Source organism: Grammomys surdaster, unplaced genomic scaffold (assembly GCF_004785775.1).
Source record: "Grammomys surdaster isolate TR1022 unplaced genomic scaffold, NIH_TR_1.0 126197, whole genome shotgun sequence".
NCBI classification, from domain to species: Eukaryota; Metazoa; Chordata; class Mammalia; order Rodentia; family Muridae; genus Grammomys; species Grammomys surdaster.
Genome location: NW_021621002.1, coordinates 4,372,118 through 4,387,525, shown reverse-complemented (window position 1 = coordinate 4,387,525; position 15,408 = coordinate 4,372,118). Strand labels below are relative to the sequence as shown.

The 15,408-nt window shown below is 43.5% G+C and overlaps 1 protein-coding gene across 1 annotated transcript in view; it reads right to left on the bottom strand.

Annotated features, from left to right (window-relative positions):
- The window catches only part of Jazf1 (JAZF zinc finger 1), a 303,749-nt gene that overhangs the window by 175,042 nt on the left and 113,299 nt on the right, over positions 1-15,408 (bottom strand). The window lies entirely within an intron of this gene.

The window sequence follows — 15,408 nt, the reverse complement described above, 5'->3', positions numbered from 1 at the left end:
TGGTTCTCTGCAACAGTTACAACTCCCTCTGCAGTGAATTTCTGCCACAGTGTGCTGAACTTAGCAAGAAGACACCAGCACAGGGACAAACTAAGTTCATTTGACTTGTGAAGTGAGGTTCTTCATAGGTTTTTGTATTGCTACCAGAGACACTCATAGTGGCCAAGGGTGCCAGTAGCATGAAGTTCTGTGCAGTGCTGCTACCAACTCCATTCATTTGAAGCAAACGGCCATGCTGGGTGAAAGCAGCCCATTTCTGCAGACAGCTTTGGACAAGAGAGTACCCTGATGCTGGTCAGAGCATGCATGGATCATTTAGGAAGGATTCTGTGACTTGCGTGTGGACCACGGGGTATTCTAGAACTTGCTCAAAACACCACCAACACCCATGGCAAACAGGACAGGTAGGGAAGCTGCCTTACTGATGTCAACATTTACCTGTCGCTGCCCCCTGCCCATTTGATGTCTGGAAATTACAACCCTCCCCTTGGCACTCTCAGGTGTGGAATGCCAGAGTGAGGAGAAAAACTTGTAGAGATGGAGAGTAGACGCCAGACAGCAGGCATGCCAGCAACCATCAAACACGTATCTGCAGCTACAGGACAAACTTCATTTTCCACATGGCTGGTGACAACACTCATTCAATATCTAGGTTCCAAATCCCCAGTGGGGATAACGTACCCACTGGTCTGGGGTACATTAGCAAGATGTTAGGTCTAGGGGCCTAAACGGATGGCTGAGAAACTCCTTATCATGTAGCAAGAACCGAAGATAAGCCTGTTGGGGTTCATGCAGACCCTGCTCACCCTCCATCCCCCCTGATGATTGAGGAAGTCGCAGCAAGGTATGAAGTCTCTGAAGACACGAAATAAAGGAAAAGGCAGACCACCTCACTCCTGCAGTCAGCTGCTAGAAAGAGAAACAGCATTGAGAGGCCCATATGTTTTCATTCTCTGAAAATAATTTATGAAAAAGTTATTTTTCAAATGTGGTATGTCGGTCTTCCTGCACACGTCTCGGCAAGGAGGCAGAGAGCAGGTGAACAGGAAGATCGAATCCCAGAGAAGCAATCGAAAGAGGTTACTGTTTTATTTTTCAGTTTTCTGGGATGCACAAATAATATCCGTTTTAGTATAATTCTCAGATAGCCTTATAGTGATAGTGTGCATATTGTCTTGGTTCAGTTCATACTTTGTAAGATTTATTTGGGGGTATGGAGAGATGGCTCAGTGGTAAAGCACTTGCTGCTCTTCTAGTATATCCAGCATATAGCCAGTCACACCCAGCTGTAACTCTAGTTCTAGGGGATCTGATGCCTTCTTCTGGCTTCCTTCAGCACCAGGCATATATGTAGACAAAATACTCACTCACTTAAAATAAAAACAACCACCAACAGATTTAAAAAAAAAAACATGGAACACAGTTCTGAGAAGGAGAGAAATGGAGGGGTAACCATGAGGCTAGAGGTCGGATCCCACATCCAGTGACCTGCTGTGTGATTCTGGAAGAGGCACTTCACTTTCTCAGAGCTCTAGTTTCCTCTCCTGAAAGAAAGGGAAGGGATCTTCCAAATGTAGCTGTGTATCTGTTCCTTTTGTCTCAGCCCACTACAAACTGGGCACAGGTACAGCATAGTGAATCAAAATAACTCCAAGTTCCAGTCCATAGGATTCCACTTCCCAATTTACGTGGGATGGTGAGGTTGCCTAATTCGTGTTTGGCAATGAACTCTCAATCATTCTGCTGAAGCAGGTCCCCCACTTCTGGACTGCAGTCAGTGTCTCTGACAGTGTGCTTCCTTGGAATTTCCACAGAGCTTCTGTTTCTCCCTCTAGGCACATGTGCATATGCTGCTTTGGTCAGAGCAAGCTTTCAACAGTTTGTTATTTAAATAGGAAACTCAAGAAGCTCTTCCAATAGAAAAGCATGAAAACCAGATGATAATCTTTACAGACGGTACAGAGTAGTTAAAAATGCAGATATGCTGCTCTAATACCATGTAGCCAGGACTGGTAGCATAGACCTGCAATCCAAAGTACTCCAGCAGCTGAGGCAGGAGAATCACAAATTTAAGGCCTTCCTGGCCTACTCAGTGAGTTCAAAGACAGTCTGGTAAGCTTAGTGAAACCCTGCGTCCCACAGGATATAGAAATGGAGTCTATAGTTAAGGGGTAGAGCATGTGTTTGGTTCAAATGAGGGTCTAGTTTCAGTCTCTAGCACTATAAACAAACAAACAAGCAAACACCCTGGGAAACAACAACAAAACACCACAGAATCAGGAAGCATGGTAGCTTCCCAGGCAGTCTGCAGGCACACAACTCCTGGCTGTGATCACCCCCAAATTTATAGGTTTTAAGGACTCTTACATTGTTGTGTCCATGTTTTATTTACTTAACCAAAAACAGGTTCACCAAGGAATTCTGCAACTGTTCTTACAAGGACCAGATCAAAGTGCCCAGTAAACACGAAGCCCAGCTCTGCACAGCCTTGTAAATAGCCTCTTACTGTGCTTGTATCTGCATTATCTAGCAGATAGATACACTCATTTTTCAGAGTTTTATGGTTCCAACACTATAAATTTAATGTAGAAATGAACTTGTCAAGCAAACGATTCATGTAATTTTGTTTACATAATTGGACTACATAAAGGAAAAAGAAGAGAAGATAAAATAGTGCCATTAACTTTGTTTTCATCTGGGTATTAATAAATAATGGAGATAATATTTCCTTTAAATATAAACACCAGAACTGTTTAACACATGCTTTCTAAGAAAATATTGTTACTTCTTTTAAATCGTGTTTAAAACTCATGTTCCTGAGAATTGCTTGCGTATCACATGACCTAAACTCCCCACGCAGCAGTGTGTAGCCCACGGCACCAGCAAATGCATGGCTAACCGGAAGCCAGGACTCAGCTGGGTTCCAGACTCCCTGCAGCTGGTCCTACATACAACCTTTATAAGCACACAAGAAGCTACAGGCATGAATTTAAACAAAAGGCTTGCCGAACACATTTACAGCCTGACTGTGTTGAGCCTGACTGTCCACATGGGGTCCCCCCGTGAGGTGGTGCACACAAAACAAGTATCTCTTTTAACTATTCAGCTTAGTGCACTGATAAGATGTCCACATGGAAATATTTGTTACAAATTAATAAATCATGTTGAAAAATACATTAAACAGATATATAATTTTTATTATTGCTTACAATGTGTGATATCATATCACAAAATGGTTTATTTTATTATGTTGTGCTGAACATTGAACCTGGGGCCCCATACATTGTAGGCAAGTACCCCACCATTAAGCTACACTCCTAGCCTCAAGATCACAGAATCTTATGGTTTAAGTGGACTTCAGGAATTTATCTAGTCCTTCTTGGAACAAGAACCTTCCATGAACATTCCAGTGCTTTAGCAATTGTTTGACACCAGGTATCCGACTAGGAACACACATACATCTCACTAGCTTGCAATAGTCCTTCACAAAGGACACAGAAACCTCTCAGCCTGGTAAGGGAGGAAGGAAAAATAGTAAGAAAGAACAGAAGTAATAGAAGAATGATGAAAAGACATAAAAAAGAATAGTTGCAGTGTTTTCAAACTCTTTTCTAGGGTTGAGAATCTGAATAAAGAAGTTATGAAGGTAGGATGAAAATGTGCCTATTGTCCCCTACAGCGGGGATTCCCTAACAAGCCAAGATTGACTAGCCAGCAGATTGACTAAGATGTTGGCAGAGGGTCACGAGAGCTCCTGAAACACAGTTCAGACAGAGAAGCTAGCTTGTTATCGTCCCTGAATCTCAGGAACAAAGACATTCAGGATTGCTTTTCACCAATGAAAATTTATAGATTATCACATAAATGAAATGACTGATAAAATGTAATTCTATTAAAAAATCACTGTACTTGTACTTTTCATTTTAATATTCATTATTTATATGTTCCTCTCCCCTGACTCTGGCAATAAATAACAGAATGACTGAATACAAAATATAGACAAGGTGGCAATTCTAACTTTGAGATTCAGTATTCTGTCAGTTAAAGTCAGACCTAAAACATTAATTTATTCTGAAACACTAATTAACTGAAGTTTTTTGCATTAGTTTTCTCTGGCATTTTGGAATGTATTCCAAGCCCTGTGGAAATGGCAGGTCTTATGTTATTAAAGTTAGCCTTTCAAAGCCATCCGACTAAAGAGCCCAACACAGTAAAAAAATGCTGAGAGCTCAGATAATGCAAATCAAAAGTATTATTAAAGGGTATTCTTTACACATTAAAGAAAAATCTTAATTTCATATAAAGAGATCCAACTTTTAGAAAGGCTCTGGTCTTATGGAATATTAGTACTTTTCAAACTCCAGTTAAAGAGCATGGGCTGGAGCTGACTGCATTAATTTACTCATTTATAGGCTAGTTCCAGATCTACTGAGTGCCACTGAGTGCCGGGGAGCCTCTGCTCTTGTGCAGATGTCAGTCTTGAAGGGAGAATGACTGTAGTGTATTCACAGAAATGAAGACTTTTCTCACTGTGGGAAGAGCTCCATGGGCAAGAAATGTTTTGGCCAAGAATGAAAGGGTAGGAATTTGGCCACAGGATGGCCTGGTGTAGACATCTGGTGTCACCATGCTGAGGAAAGCAGGAGCTGGGCAAACTCAAGGAGGAGGAAGCCTGGAGTCTGGGTGTGACAGACAGGTGTGGTGTCATCGTCATTGCTTTGGAAGGCAGCAGGTATGGTATGTACTGAAGGATCAGAGTTGAGTGTGGATATGTGGAGTTCAGAGGCCAACGACAAAGAATGGTTTGGTAAAGTCATAAATGACAGCAGTGCAGGACCTCCTGGAGTCAAGGGAGGTGTTCAGGGTACAGTTCAGAAGAGGAGACTATGCAGTTTTCTAGCAAGCTCGTTCCACAAGCCCTTCAGGTATCAAAGATAAGTAATACTTAATATATGTTAATTATTAATCATACGAGTATATTTAACATGCCTCAAAACAGTCTATCAGAAGAGATCAGGCATGCTCAGGGTGGTACAGCCATAGACACAGCAGTATCATAAGAAATAAAATCCCTGTGGGAACCATACCACTGTCTTCTACTGCATAGCTATCACAGTGGGCTCTCAGATACACAGCGTCTCTCATGGGCTGCAGATTAATGGATACTCTAGCAGTATGTGGCTAAATACTTTAAAATTAAAATGTATGTAATACAAGCTGGTTTAAAAAACTTAAAAGCCAAAACAAGTGTCTTACAACTTGAAGTACTATTTTGTGGCTAGCAAGGCTGTGTGTGTGTATGTGTGCACCTGCTGACATCATGTGGGCATTTCCCTATGACTACATTGGTGCAAGAGGGGATGATGGCTAGTTGTGGGGCCAGGGGTTTATGACCTTCTCTCCAAGTCAGCCTGCCCTGAATGACTGATTACACTTCCTTACTTGGGATTCCTTGGGCTTTAATTCAGACATGCTTAATAAGCTTTTGTTTTGTTTTTTTAAGAAGATAGATGTAAGCAAATTGTAACTTTAATTCTTTCAAAGCCCACTTTTAATGATGATTCTTAAATGCTTTAACCTCTGTTGTAGCCCACTACCCACCAGAGGAAAGAAAGGATAGAGGGAAAGTGGACCTGTTCAGAAAGGTTCTCTGGAACATCTCCCTTTTGTGTTGTTTCGAAATTGGCAGTTCAGTTCACAGGTTAGCAGTGGCAGCCCGATCCAGTCACAAACACTTCACAGATACACCAGTCCAGTTCGGTAGAGTAAGGATAGCACACACGAATCAGCAGTAGTGGCACTACTTAGCAGACAGCCAGGCCTCAGCCTCAGCTCGAGGGACTCAGAGGGACACTAGGAGAAGTTCTCAGCTGTGCCTCTCTCAGTGAAGTGAAGATCAGCGAAGACTCAAGACCAACAACTGTTGCACAGCCAGCTGTGTAAGCAAACCTACCTCAGCCTTTATCACTGTCTATTTATACGTCCTTCAAACATTACGTGTCTTCCACAGGTCTTGCCTCAGCATGAGTGTCTGTCTCAGCTGACATCACTCTGCCAATCAGCTGGAGTCCACAGAAGTGGCAAGAAAGTGCAGCACACCACCAGAAGTTTTTTGATGCGTTTCTCTCTATGGAGTCCCAAAAAATACAGTTCAACTACGCAATGTAAGGTGAACCAATACATGTGTGTGTCATTAGCAAGGAATCACTCGTTACATATCCTTTCACGTGCTTGCTTTAGCAAACATCCTTTCTCCTGTGTCTGTTTCAGTGAAACATTCCTTCATGAGTCTGCCTTAGCCTTTCACCTGTGTCCACTTCAAGAAAACACTCCTTCCTGTGTTTACCCCAGCAAAACACCTTTCAACACAACTGACTTTCCAAAGAACCCTTAATTTTTCACTTCAGCAAATGGAACTAGATCTTTTGCCAGTGTGCAAAATTATGGGCATCCCAGAATCCCACCAGCATCCCCTTCTGAACTGAGGCTCTTGGGAAGATATAGCTTCCGTAAACATCTGTGTTCCCTCAGGGTCTGTGTCAGCACTCGTCACCTGGACAGAAGTGCATGATTCACATAATCTGATTTAGTAGATTGTGACCATAGTACCACCAGGGTCAGGAGTTTGTTTCTAAGTCCTCTTGCCAGCATTTAGGAAAGAACTGCCTTGACCGCTTATTAACAGTCCCTGGGAGAGGATTCATCAGGAACACAGCTATGAGCCACCAGACATGTCCAAAGAGCTTGTCTTCTAGACCACACATACACATAAGAGACGATTGCCTCTATGTTCTGAAAACTTGGTAAGGAGCTGTTTTAGCACCTGTTTGACTTCTCAAGAACGTTTGCCCCTTTTCTCTCCTGGAGGAGAAGTAAGTTTATTCAAACTGTGCACCAAGTTTCCAGACCATCCTATGAAAGTCTTGTCCTCAAATGTTCTCTAGCCCAGTCCAAGGTGGCAGAGAAAACACAAGAGACTAAAGGTCTGGGTTAGAGACAATCCTCCTGGGGAAGCAAAAAACAAATTATCATAAACCAAAAGAAGACTGTCCTGAAATCCACAAGTTGGGCTTTCAAGGGTGAACAGGTGCTGTATTAAGAGGCTTGGGAGAAGCAGCCAACTGTGGGATGTGATGGGCAAGGCAGTGTGATCACTGCAGGGCAAGCATCTGTGCCTGTCAATCACCCTGACAGACAGGGCAGGGATTCAAGAAGCCTGGGGAGGGGTGCGGACATGTCTGAAAGAGCACTGCGCATGACAGCAGTTAATGGGATAAGATTCCAAGACGAGAAGCAAAGTGAAGAGTCAATCACAGGTGGGAAAGATGCCTCAGTCAGTGGAGTGCTTGACCTCAGGACTGAGGATTTAATCCTCACAACTCACACATAGTGATGTTCAAGAGGCAACCGGATCTTCACTGGTCAACCAAGTTAGCCTACTGGGCAAGCTTAAGTACAGCAAGATTCAGTCTCTGGAAACAAGGCAGATAATGCCATAGGAATGACAGGTAAGGTGCCCCGACCTTCACATGCAGGTGCGCGCGCGCACGCGCGCACACACACACACACACACACATATGTGTTACCCTTCCCACACCCACATACCCCATGAAAATGTACACATATGTGTACACATATGCTGTTTGATAGGAGGAGTTCCTTTTTAAACAAACACTGCTGTTTGGGCTGCTTCCCGTGCAGTGGGATTTATTCTGTTAAGTGTGTGTGCTTGGCCTACCACGATACTAATACCTGTAGACACAGAAGATGGTCTGTAAGTCCTGTAGCCTATGGAAAGACCTGAGCATAGCCAAAAAGCCTTTTGCAATACTGAAGGAGACTCATGCTAAGCCATGAAAAGGATGAACAGCACAACCAGCAAACTACCAGGCTGGTGGCTCTTTGGATGCAGTAACTCCAAGTGGCATGGGCCAGTATTTTTATCCCAGGATTTGTGTTCACTGGCTGTACTGCTCAAGTGTAGGTCTGTCTCCTCGTGTGACGTATTCTGAATGACCTACTAAGTACTACAGCTACTGCATACTTGATGATTCTAGTTCTAGTCACTTACCCAAGTGCCCTTTGTGAAGGACTACTGCATGATCCTGAGATGTATGAGTGTTCCCAGTTGGGTACCTGATACTAAAGCCTTATAAAGACACTGGAATGTTTATGGAGGACTCTTGTTCCAAGAAGGATTAGATAAATGCTTGAAGTCCATTTAAACCTTAAGGTTCTCTGGTAAGTAAACTACTAATACTACCTCTTCTGGTATCCTCTGCTTTCCCAACTCTGTCTTCATCACAGAATTCCTTGCCTTGCTTTTATTTATCTCTGTGCTCTCATAGTCCAGCCAAGTGCCTGGCATACCTTAAGAAAGAGGAACTGTGAATTGAATAGAACCTTAGAAATATTACATTGATTTCTGCTCTGTGGGACATGGTGGCAACATCAATGATCCTAGCACTTGGGATGCAGAAATAAAAGATCATGACCCTGAGACCAGCCTGGGCTACGTAAGACCCATTTCAAAGAAGTTTTTTGCACAACCATCATGGGAAACAGTTTAGCAGGTTCTCAGAGTTACTCAGTTAGCACATGCCAGATGATTCTAGTTCTCACCATTTACCCAAGTGAATTAAAAACAGTTGGTCAAAGATTTGTTCACAAACGTTCAGAGTAGTGCTATCTGGAGTAAATGAAGAGCGAAAAGAACCAAGTCAACCCAAGGCTGATGGCTAAGTAAGACGTCACACATTCATAGAATGGAATGCCGTTTAACCATGGTGTCAAGTACCAACACAATCACAACTCTGACAGACCTGGAGAACACTTTACATGAAAGACACAAGACAGAATATACAGTGGAATTCTCCTGACATAAAGTACCCAGACTGAGCACATCTGCAGAGTGTGCTACAGGAGCAGACTGTGCTTGGCAGGGGTTGGGGTTGGGGAAAACGGTGACTGCTTTAGAGATGATGCTCTGGACTTAGTGGTAGTGGCTGCTCAGCACTTAGAGTACACCAGAAACGACTGACTTGCACGCTGTACAGTGACTAAAACATAAAATTCTTTTTTTTTTTTTTTTGGTTTTTCTAGACAGGGTTTCTCTGTGTAGCCCTGGCTGTCCTGGAACTCACTCTGTAGACCAGGCTAGCCTCGAACTCTCGAACTCAGAAATCCACCTGCCTCTGCCTCCCAAGTGCTGGGATTAAAGGCTTGCGCCACCACCGCCTGGCCCGTAAAATTCTATATTGCAAAATTTACCTCAATGAAAATAAAAGCAGAGGGACTTCCTGTGGCCTGATGAGCTGGAGGGACTTCCTGTGGGCCTTGCCAGGTCCCTGACTAGGGACTCCACATATTTATCATGGCCACCTCTTGGACCACATTATATTCCACTGTGGCCTTCCTAGCAGGCCCTTCCTAGACTTGAGCAGGCTAAGCAGACCTTGGACATTTACCACGCCAGGTCTTATCAACCTGACAGAGACATCGGCCTTGGCTGCAGTTGCAGGTTCCCATGGGAATGTAGCTGTTTGGGCTGCCTGCGCTGACCCTGCTCTACAACACACTCCAGCCTGAAGCAGGGGATGGTTTTGTGGGTTTTCCCTTTATATATATGCTGTGTTTATTATTAAACTTGGAGCCTTGATCAGAAAAAAAAAAAAAGAAAAGAAAAGCATTTTAAAAGTCCAATCTCATTGAAAGCCAAAATGAGTAAACAGCCACCGGGGCATCCAGGGCTCTGCCTTCTTCCTTCAGTGCTCACTTCCAGACTTCTCTTCCTCACAGCTTTCTAGAGACCTCAGGCCAATCCCAGCCTTTAACCTGCACATGGGGGTTGCAGGAAGATGGCCACCTGACTATTGCTGTTCAGAGGTGTGATGGACAGGTAAGAGATGCTGCAGGCCCTGGGGACAGGATGATACACTGCAAGGAGTGGGATGGGGACAGGGATGAGAGTCCCCTCCAGCTTCTACACTATCACTGATGCTGAGGAAGTGACGCACCAAAGGATTTTTGTCTGTCCTTGTTCTCCCAGGGTTCAGCAAGACACCAGAAGTTACAAAGAAAACTAATATGCTGTTCTTCCAAGAAGAAAAAAAACCAAACTACAAATACATTTTTCTTTAGTTTTTAATTCAGACTGACCTTCCTAAACCCATAGCTGGAGGCAGCGAGAATACTGAAAGGTGAGGTCATTTCTGGCGGAGCTACCAGTGTGACCGACAGTAGGAAAGGAGAGAGCCATCACACAGTTCCAAGGTCTCAACATCTCATTTAATTGCTGGGGAGCAGGGTTTTCACAGATTAACAGACGTGACAGTCACAGTAGTGCACAGGGCTGGCCTGCCTTCTTGAACCCATTTGAGGCAGAGTAACAGAAAAACCAGCAACATAGTCTCGGTTTTTCTTTTAATGCTTTCAGCAACCGGAAAAGCAAGTGAAAATGAGTTTAACCCTAAAAAAATAAAATTTTGACACAGAGGTCGGCAGCCTTGGATGAGGTGGGACTAGTGCCTGGCCTGAGGGGCAGGAAGGAAGGAGGACGGCTTGGAGAAGGGCGAAAATCAGGGACATAAATGAAGCTCATTTATTTTGCCTCTTCAAAGAGGCAAGGCCGGGCCAGAGGTGGCGTGGGGCAAGGGTCGTATGTGACTAAATGCCTCCAGCTCCCTGTCAACTCTCTCAACAGTCTGCTTGCTTCTTATCTTCCTTAAAAGTCAGCCTGTGCAGAGCCGTGGAGGCAGATGCTGTACATAGGGAAACATCCTAAGAAACAGTGAGGAAAGGATCTGCTGAGCAGAGATGACGCTACTTCCTCTGGCTCTCCCTGGACTGTGGACCATTCTGCTCATCCTACTCATGATCAGAAACAACTCTGAACCAGGCTCTAATAATAAGCGTGAGGAGAGCCAGGGGCCTGTCTCAGCGGAGCCACTTCACAGGATGTTCTTACTCATTTTTAAAAAAAGAATTTTGTTAACTTTAAAATCACAAAGCAGCATTTGCTGTTTTTTTGTTTGTTTTTGTTTTTAAGTGCAGATTCAGTAAAGAATTTAACAAAAATCATCCAGCAGCACCAGCATTACAAGTTGAACTTCCAATCCTTCCCTTGGGTGAACTGCTATTAGCACTGGAACAGACATAGCAAACCCAGAGCTAGTGGCACTGGTCTTTGCATCTGCTTCTTACAAATGGCTCCACACTGTGCCCAGTGATGCTGTAAGCAACTCTCTAATTTCCACCCAGAAGGAGAAAGTCATGGCCACCATTTAATACATGCCTAGGACAAGCCTGGCTCCAGACCTGGGTGGCTAGGCTTTAGATTATTATTACACTGGCCTGTGACAAATCATGAAAACGGCTCCTTCTCATGACTATGTGGTATTACACACAACATACACTCTAAAGGTCATTTAACCTCTTCCTGTTTGGAAGGATAAGTGGCCCAACTTGTTTGTTTTTTAAAACGGGTACACAATGCAGCTCTAACAAATTCCCACAGGACAGCAATAACACTGTGGTGTGACTTTGGTCGAGTGCAGCATGGTCTAATTTGACCAGGTGCCTCCCCTCAGGAGCTTCTGCACCTAACCTAGCCAGAGCACCAGAAAAGCCTGGCTCCATGCCTTACCCTCCAGGTAACGGGCATCACCAAGCACTTTGATCCCGACAGTCTGACAGATAAAATCTGCTAGAATACGTTGCCCCCTTGGTGGAAATGGAAGGTTCCTTGGAACCCTTAGCAGCTGCTTGTGTTTCTTTCGTGGTAGGTTGCTCCGGGGATTTTCACTGCAGAGCCCTTTCCTACAGGTCTGAGGGAACACTGTGCAGACTGGATATTAACCCTTTACCTGTTACATGTGTCTCACAAATTCTCTCCACTTGGCTGTCTATACTTTAATTTTGTTTATAGTTTCTTCCAGCATGAGTTCATGAAACTGAATTTGTTAAACATTTTAAGACTTCAGGACTCCTTGTCATGTTTTTAAAGGCCTTCCCTAGGACTATAAAAATATATTACTTTATTTTCTTCTACCATTTTAAAGACTTGAAGTGTAGTGTGTGGTATGAATTAGGGATCTAAATATGTACGCATTTCCCCTAAAGATTGCCAACCTGCTCACAGCTCCATCTCCCAGAGCCTGTCCTCGGCTGCTGGCCTGGCCTCTGCCGTTACCTTGTTAGGTTCTCATGTGCATGTGGGTCCACTTAGGCCGTTTCCCTAACATGTTCACAGAGCTGCCGCCAAGGCAAACATTCTCTAACTATGTCTCTTCTTTAAAACAGTTCTTTGCCACTCAGCTAATTCACTCCTCTGTGTGACCTTTAGAAACAATTTTTCAAGCTTTAACCAGTTCTCCTGAGATTTTATTGGGACTGCACAGCAGTGTTATGTGAATTTGAAGGGAACTTTTGTTACGACAGCAAGTCCTTTCACCACTGTGTATAGCAGTAAAGCGCCATCACTTGTTTCATGTACAATTTCATTTATTTTTATCTTGTATTTTTTTTGATTGTGATACAATTGGGAAAGGTATTTTTGCATATAATTATATTTTGACCAGAGGTACTATTATATGGGGAAATACTCATTTTTGTTGCTTCGTATGCTAATGAAAGTTCAGCTGTACTAAAGATCTCCTATTGGATATGGCTTGAATGAGTTTTCCCAAGGCTCATGTGCTGGAAGCCTGGTTCTCAGCATTGTAATGTTGGGTGGTGAAATCTTTTGTTGTTATTAATAGCATATATTGGTTATATAAAATACCGAGCACTACTGTGATAGATTCATATACCTATATAAGGTACTTAGATCATGCCCCCCCCCATTATCTATTTTCATGTTCTCTACCCCTCCCCTTCTTTTCATACTGTCTTTCCTCTACTTTTAGCCTTTTACTAAAATTCTAGGTTCTGCATACAGAAGAAACTTGTGATATTTGCCCTCTGAAGCTGACTTATTCTACTTAACATGATGGTGTCTAGTTCTATCTATTTTCCTGAAAATGACATAACTCATTCTCTTTATGATGTCTTAATACTCTTTTGTGGACACACACACACACACACACACACACACAAAACCTTCCTCCATTCATCCATTGATAGGTACCTAGGCTGACTCCATAGCTTGGTTCTTGAATAGGGGCAGTGAATGCAGAGTGTAGCCATCTTTATAGTATATGAACTTAGGTTTCTTTGGGCACATGGATGTCCTAATTGTAATTGTAGTTTTTAAGAGGACCCATTATAGCTGACTAATTTAAACAGAAGGTGGTGCAAGACTATTAGCTCATTTAATTGCTGTCCGCAGGGTGGACTGGTCTAGTTCTCACAGGACTTGAGTTAGCTCATAGACAAGTAAGTAATTACCAAAAGAGAAAGCCCAGCTCCCAAATTCCTGATATTCCGACTCTTGGCTGTGATTCTTCCTGCATGTGTTTTGACCACTGCAATGTCATCCACTATGAGGCCCTCACCAGAGTTCAAACAGGCTTGACAACCTTGGATTTTCAGTCTCTAAAGCCAGCAACTAAACAAACCTCTCTTTTTTATAAAGTATCCAGCCTTGGATATTTTGCTACAGCAACACACCATTTATTGGTCCTGACATACCCCATCTGGAGATGGATAGATGGGTTTTAGTCTTCGCTGCTAGTAACATAATGAATTACACTGATATCCTAATATTGCACTACCCTTGTCTTCGTGGATTAACTTACCATGTTGTACACACTGCTCCTTTAGTGCTTGGCTTCACTTGGTTTGCATCAGAAGTGTGACAGTTGCATACTGTTTTAGGCTTTTTTATTTGGCTTAGGTTATAATAGTTAATCCTGCTTGGACTAGGCCTAGATATTTCCTAGCTTTCACTTTGCTTTGGAAACATTCAAATTGAGAGTAACAAAATTTGATCCTCTAGGAGGGAGGTACTTTTCAAGAAGTAGATGGCAGGTTCAGAGGTGGAGAGGTACCTTAATTCTTAGGTTATTTTCTATTCAGGCAATCCAGTTTGAGTCAATTTGGTAAACTTGTTAAAAATGTCAAGTTCCTTATTAAGATGATACATGTGTAGGAAATTAACATTATCTCTTTCTATCTCCCCCTTCCCTGCAATGAGCATGAAGAGCTCTCTAGCGTGGAGCTATAGCCCCAAAGAGATGTGTGAACCTTTTCTTTAAGTCAGTGTTGGGTTTGTCCTCACTCCTGTTTCTATAACTTCAGAGTGTGCATCTGTGTCTTACATCACCTGCCACTCACTGTGGTGCACTTTTCCTTACACCTTGATTTGCGTGCTCAGAACTACTGGGAACAGATGAACTGATGGTTTTGGGCGACTTTACGGTGCACTTTGTGTCCTGCAGGCACCTCTGGTTGTACTTGCCAGCTTCTCTATGCAGTGCTCACTCTCACTGGCTTCTCTATGCAGCGCTCTCACTCTCACTGGCTTCTCTATGCAGCGCTCTCACTCTCACTGGCTTCTCTATGCAGTGCTCTCACTCATGCTGGCTTCCCTAGGCAGGGCTTTAACTTACACTGGCTTCTAAGAGTCTGTCATGTCAAACAACCTCCTCTCTAATTCGAGTTACAAAAACATGTTCACATAAAAGCTTATAAATGAGCTATTATTCACAACAGTCAATATGGAGAACCAGTCCTCATGCCAACTAGTGGGTGAAGGCATAAATGAAATGCATCTCCTCGCTCGGCGGGCTGGAGAGGAGCTCTGCTCATGTATGCTGCAGTGTGGCTGCATCGTGACAACACAGCAAACAGAAGTCTGACATAAAAAGTGACATACTGAGTAGTTCAGTTTACAGAATAGCCCAGAATCAGCACAAAGGATGCTGTTCCTTGTCTCAGTGCCCCATGCTTCATTTCTGACACTAGGCATGTTCTTCCCCACACACCAAGCAACAGTCCAGCCCTCAGTTGTATGTTCAGTCCAGTTATAGCTGTGGCCAAAGGCAGCCAATCCCACAGGATAGGGCTCTGACCCCATTTCACACACCACAGAGTGGTTTATGACTGGTTGGCTCTAAACTAGAGGTTCTTATGACTCTTCTATGCTTTTGAGTATTTGTTAGACTGACCCAGAAAAGTCTCTTAATTTCCCTTTTTTACAAAGACTATTATGTCAGGAAAGGCCAATGGGAGAGGCAGCGAGGGGGTGTGGAAGGAGCGGAGCATCTGTGCCCCTCAGGTGCAGCCATCACAGTGGCCCCAGCTCTCCAATCCAGAAGCTGCTGAGAGTTCAGACACTCTCTCAGGAGGGACTGTCACAGAGGTCTCAGCAGACAGCCATCATCCAGCACTAAGCAAGGCTCCAGCTTCTCTCCCTGTGTCTTGGGAACAGATGTTAAGTCCCAAGCTTATAATCATGGCTTAGACTCC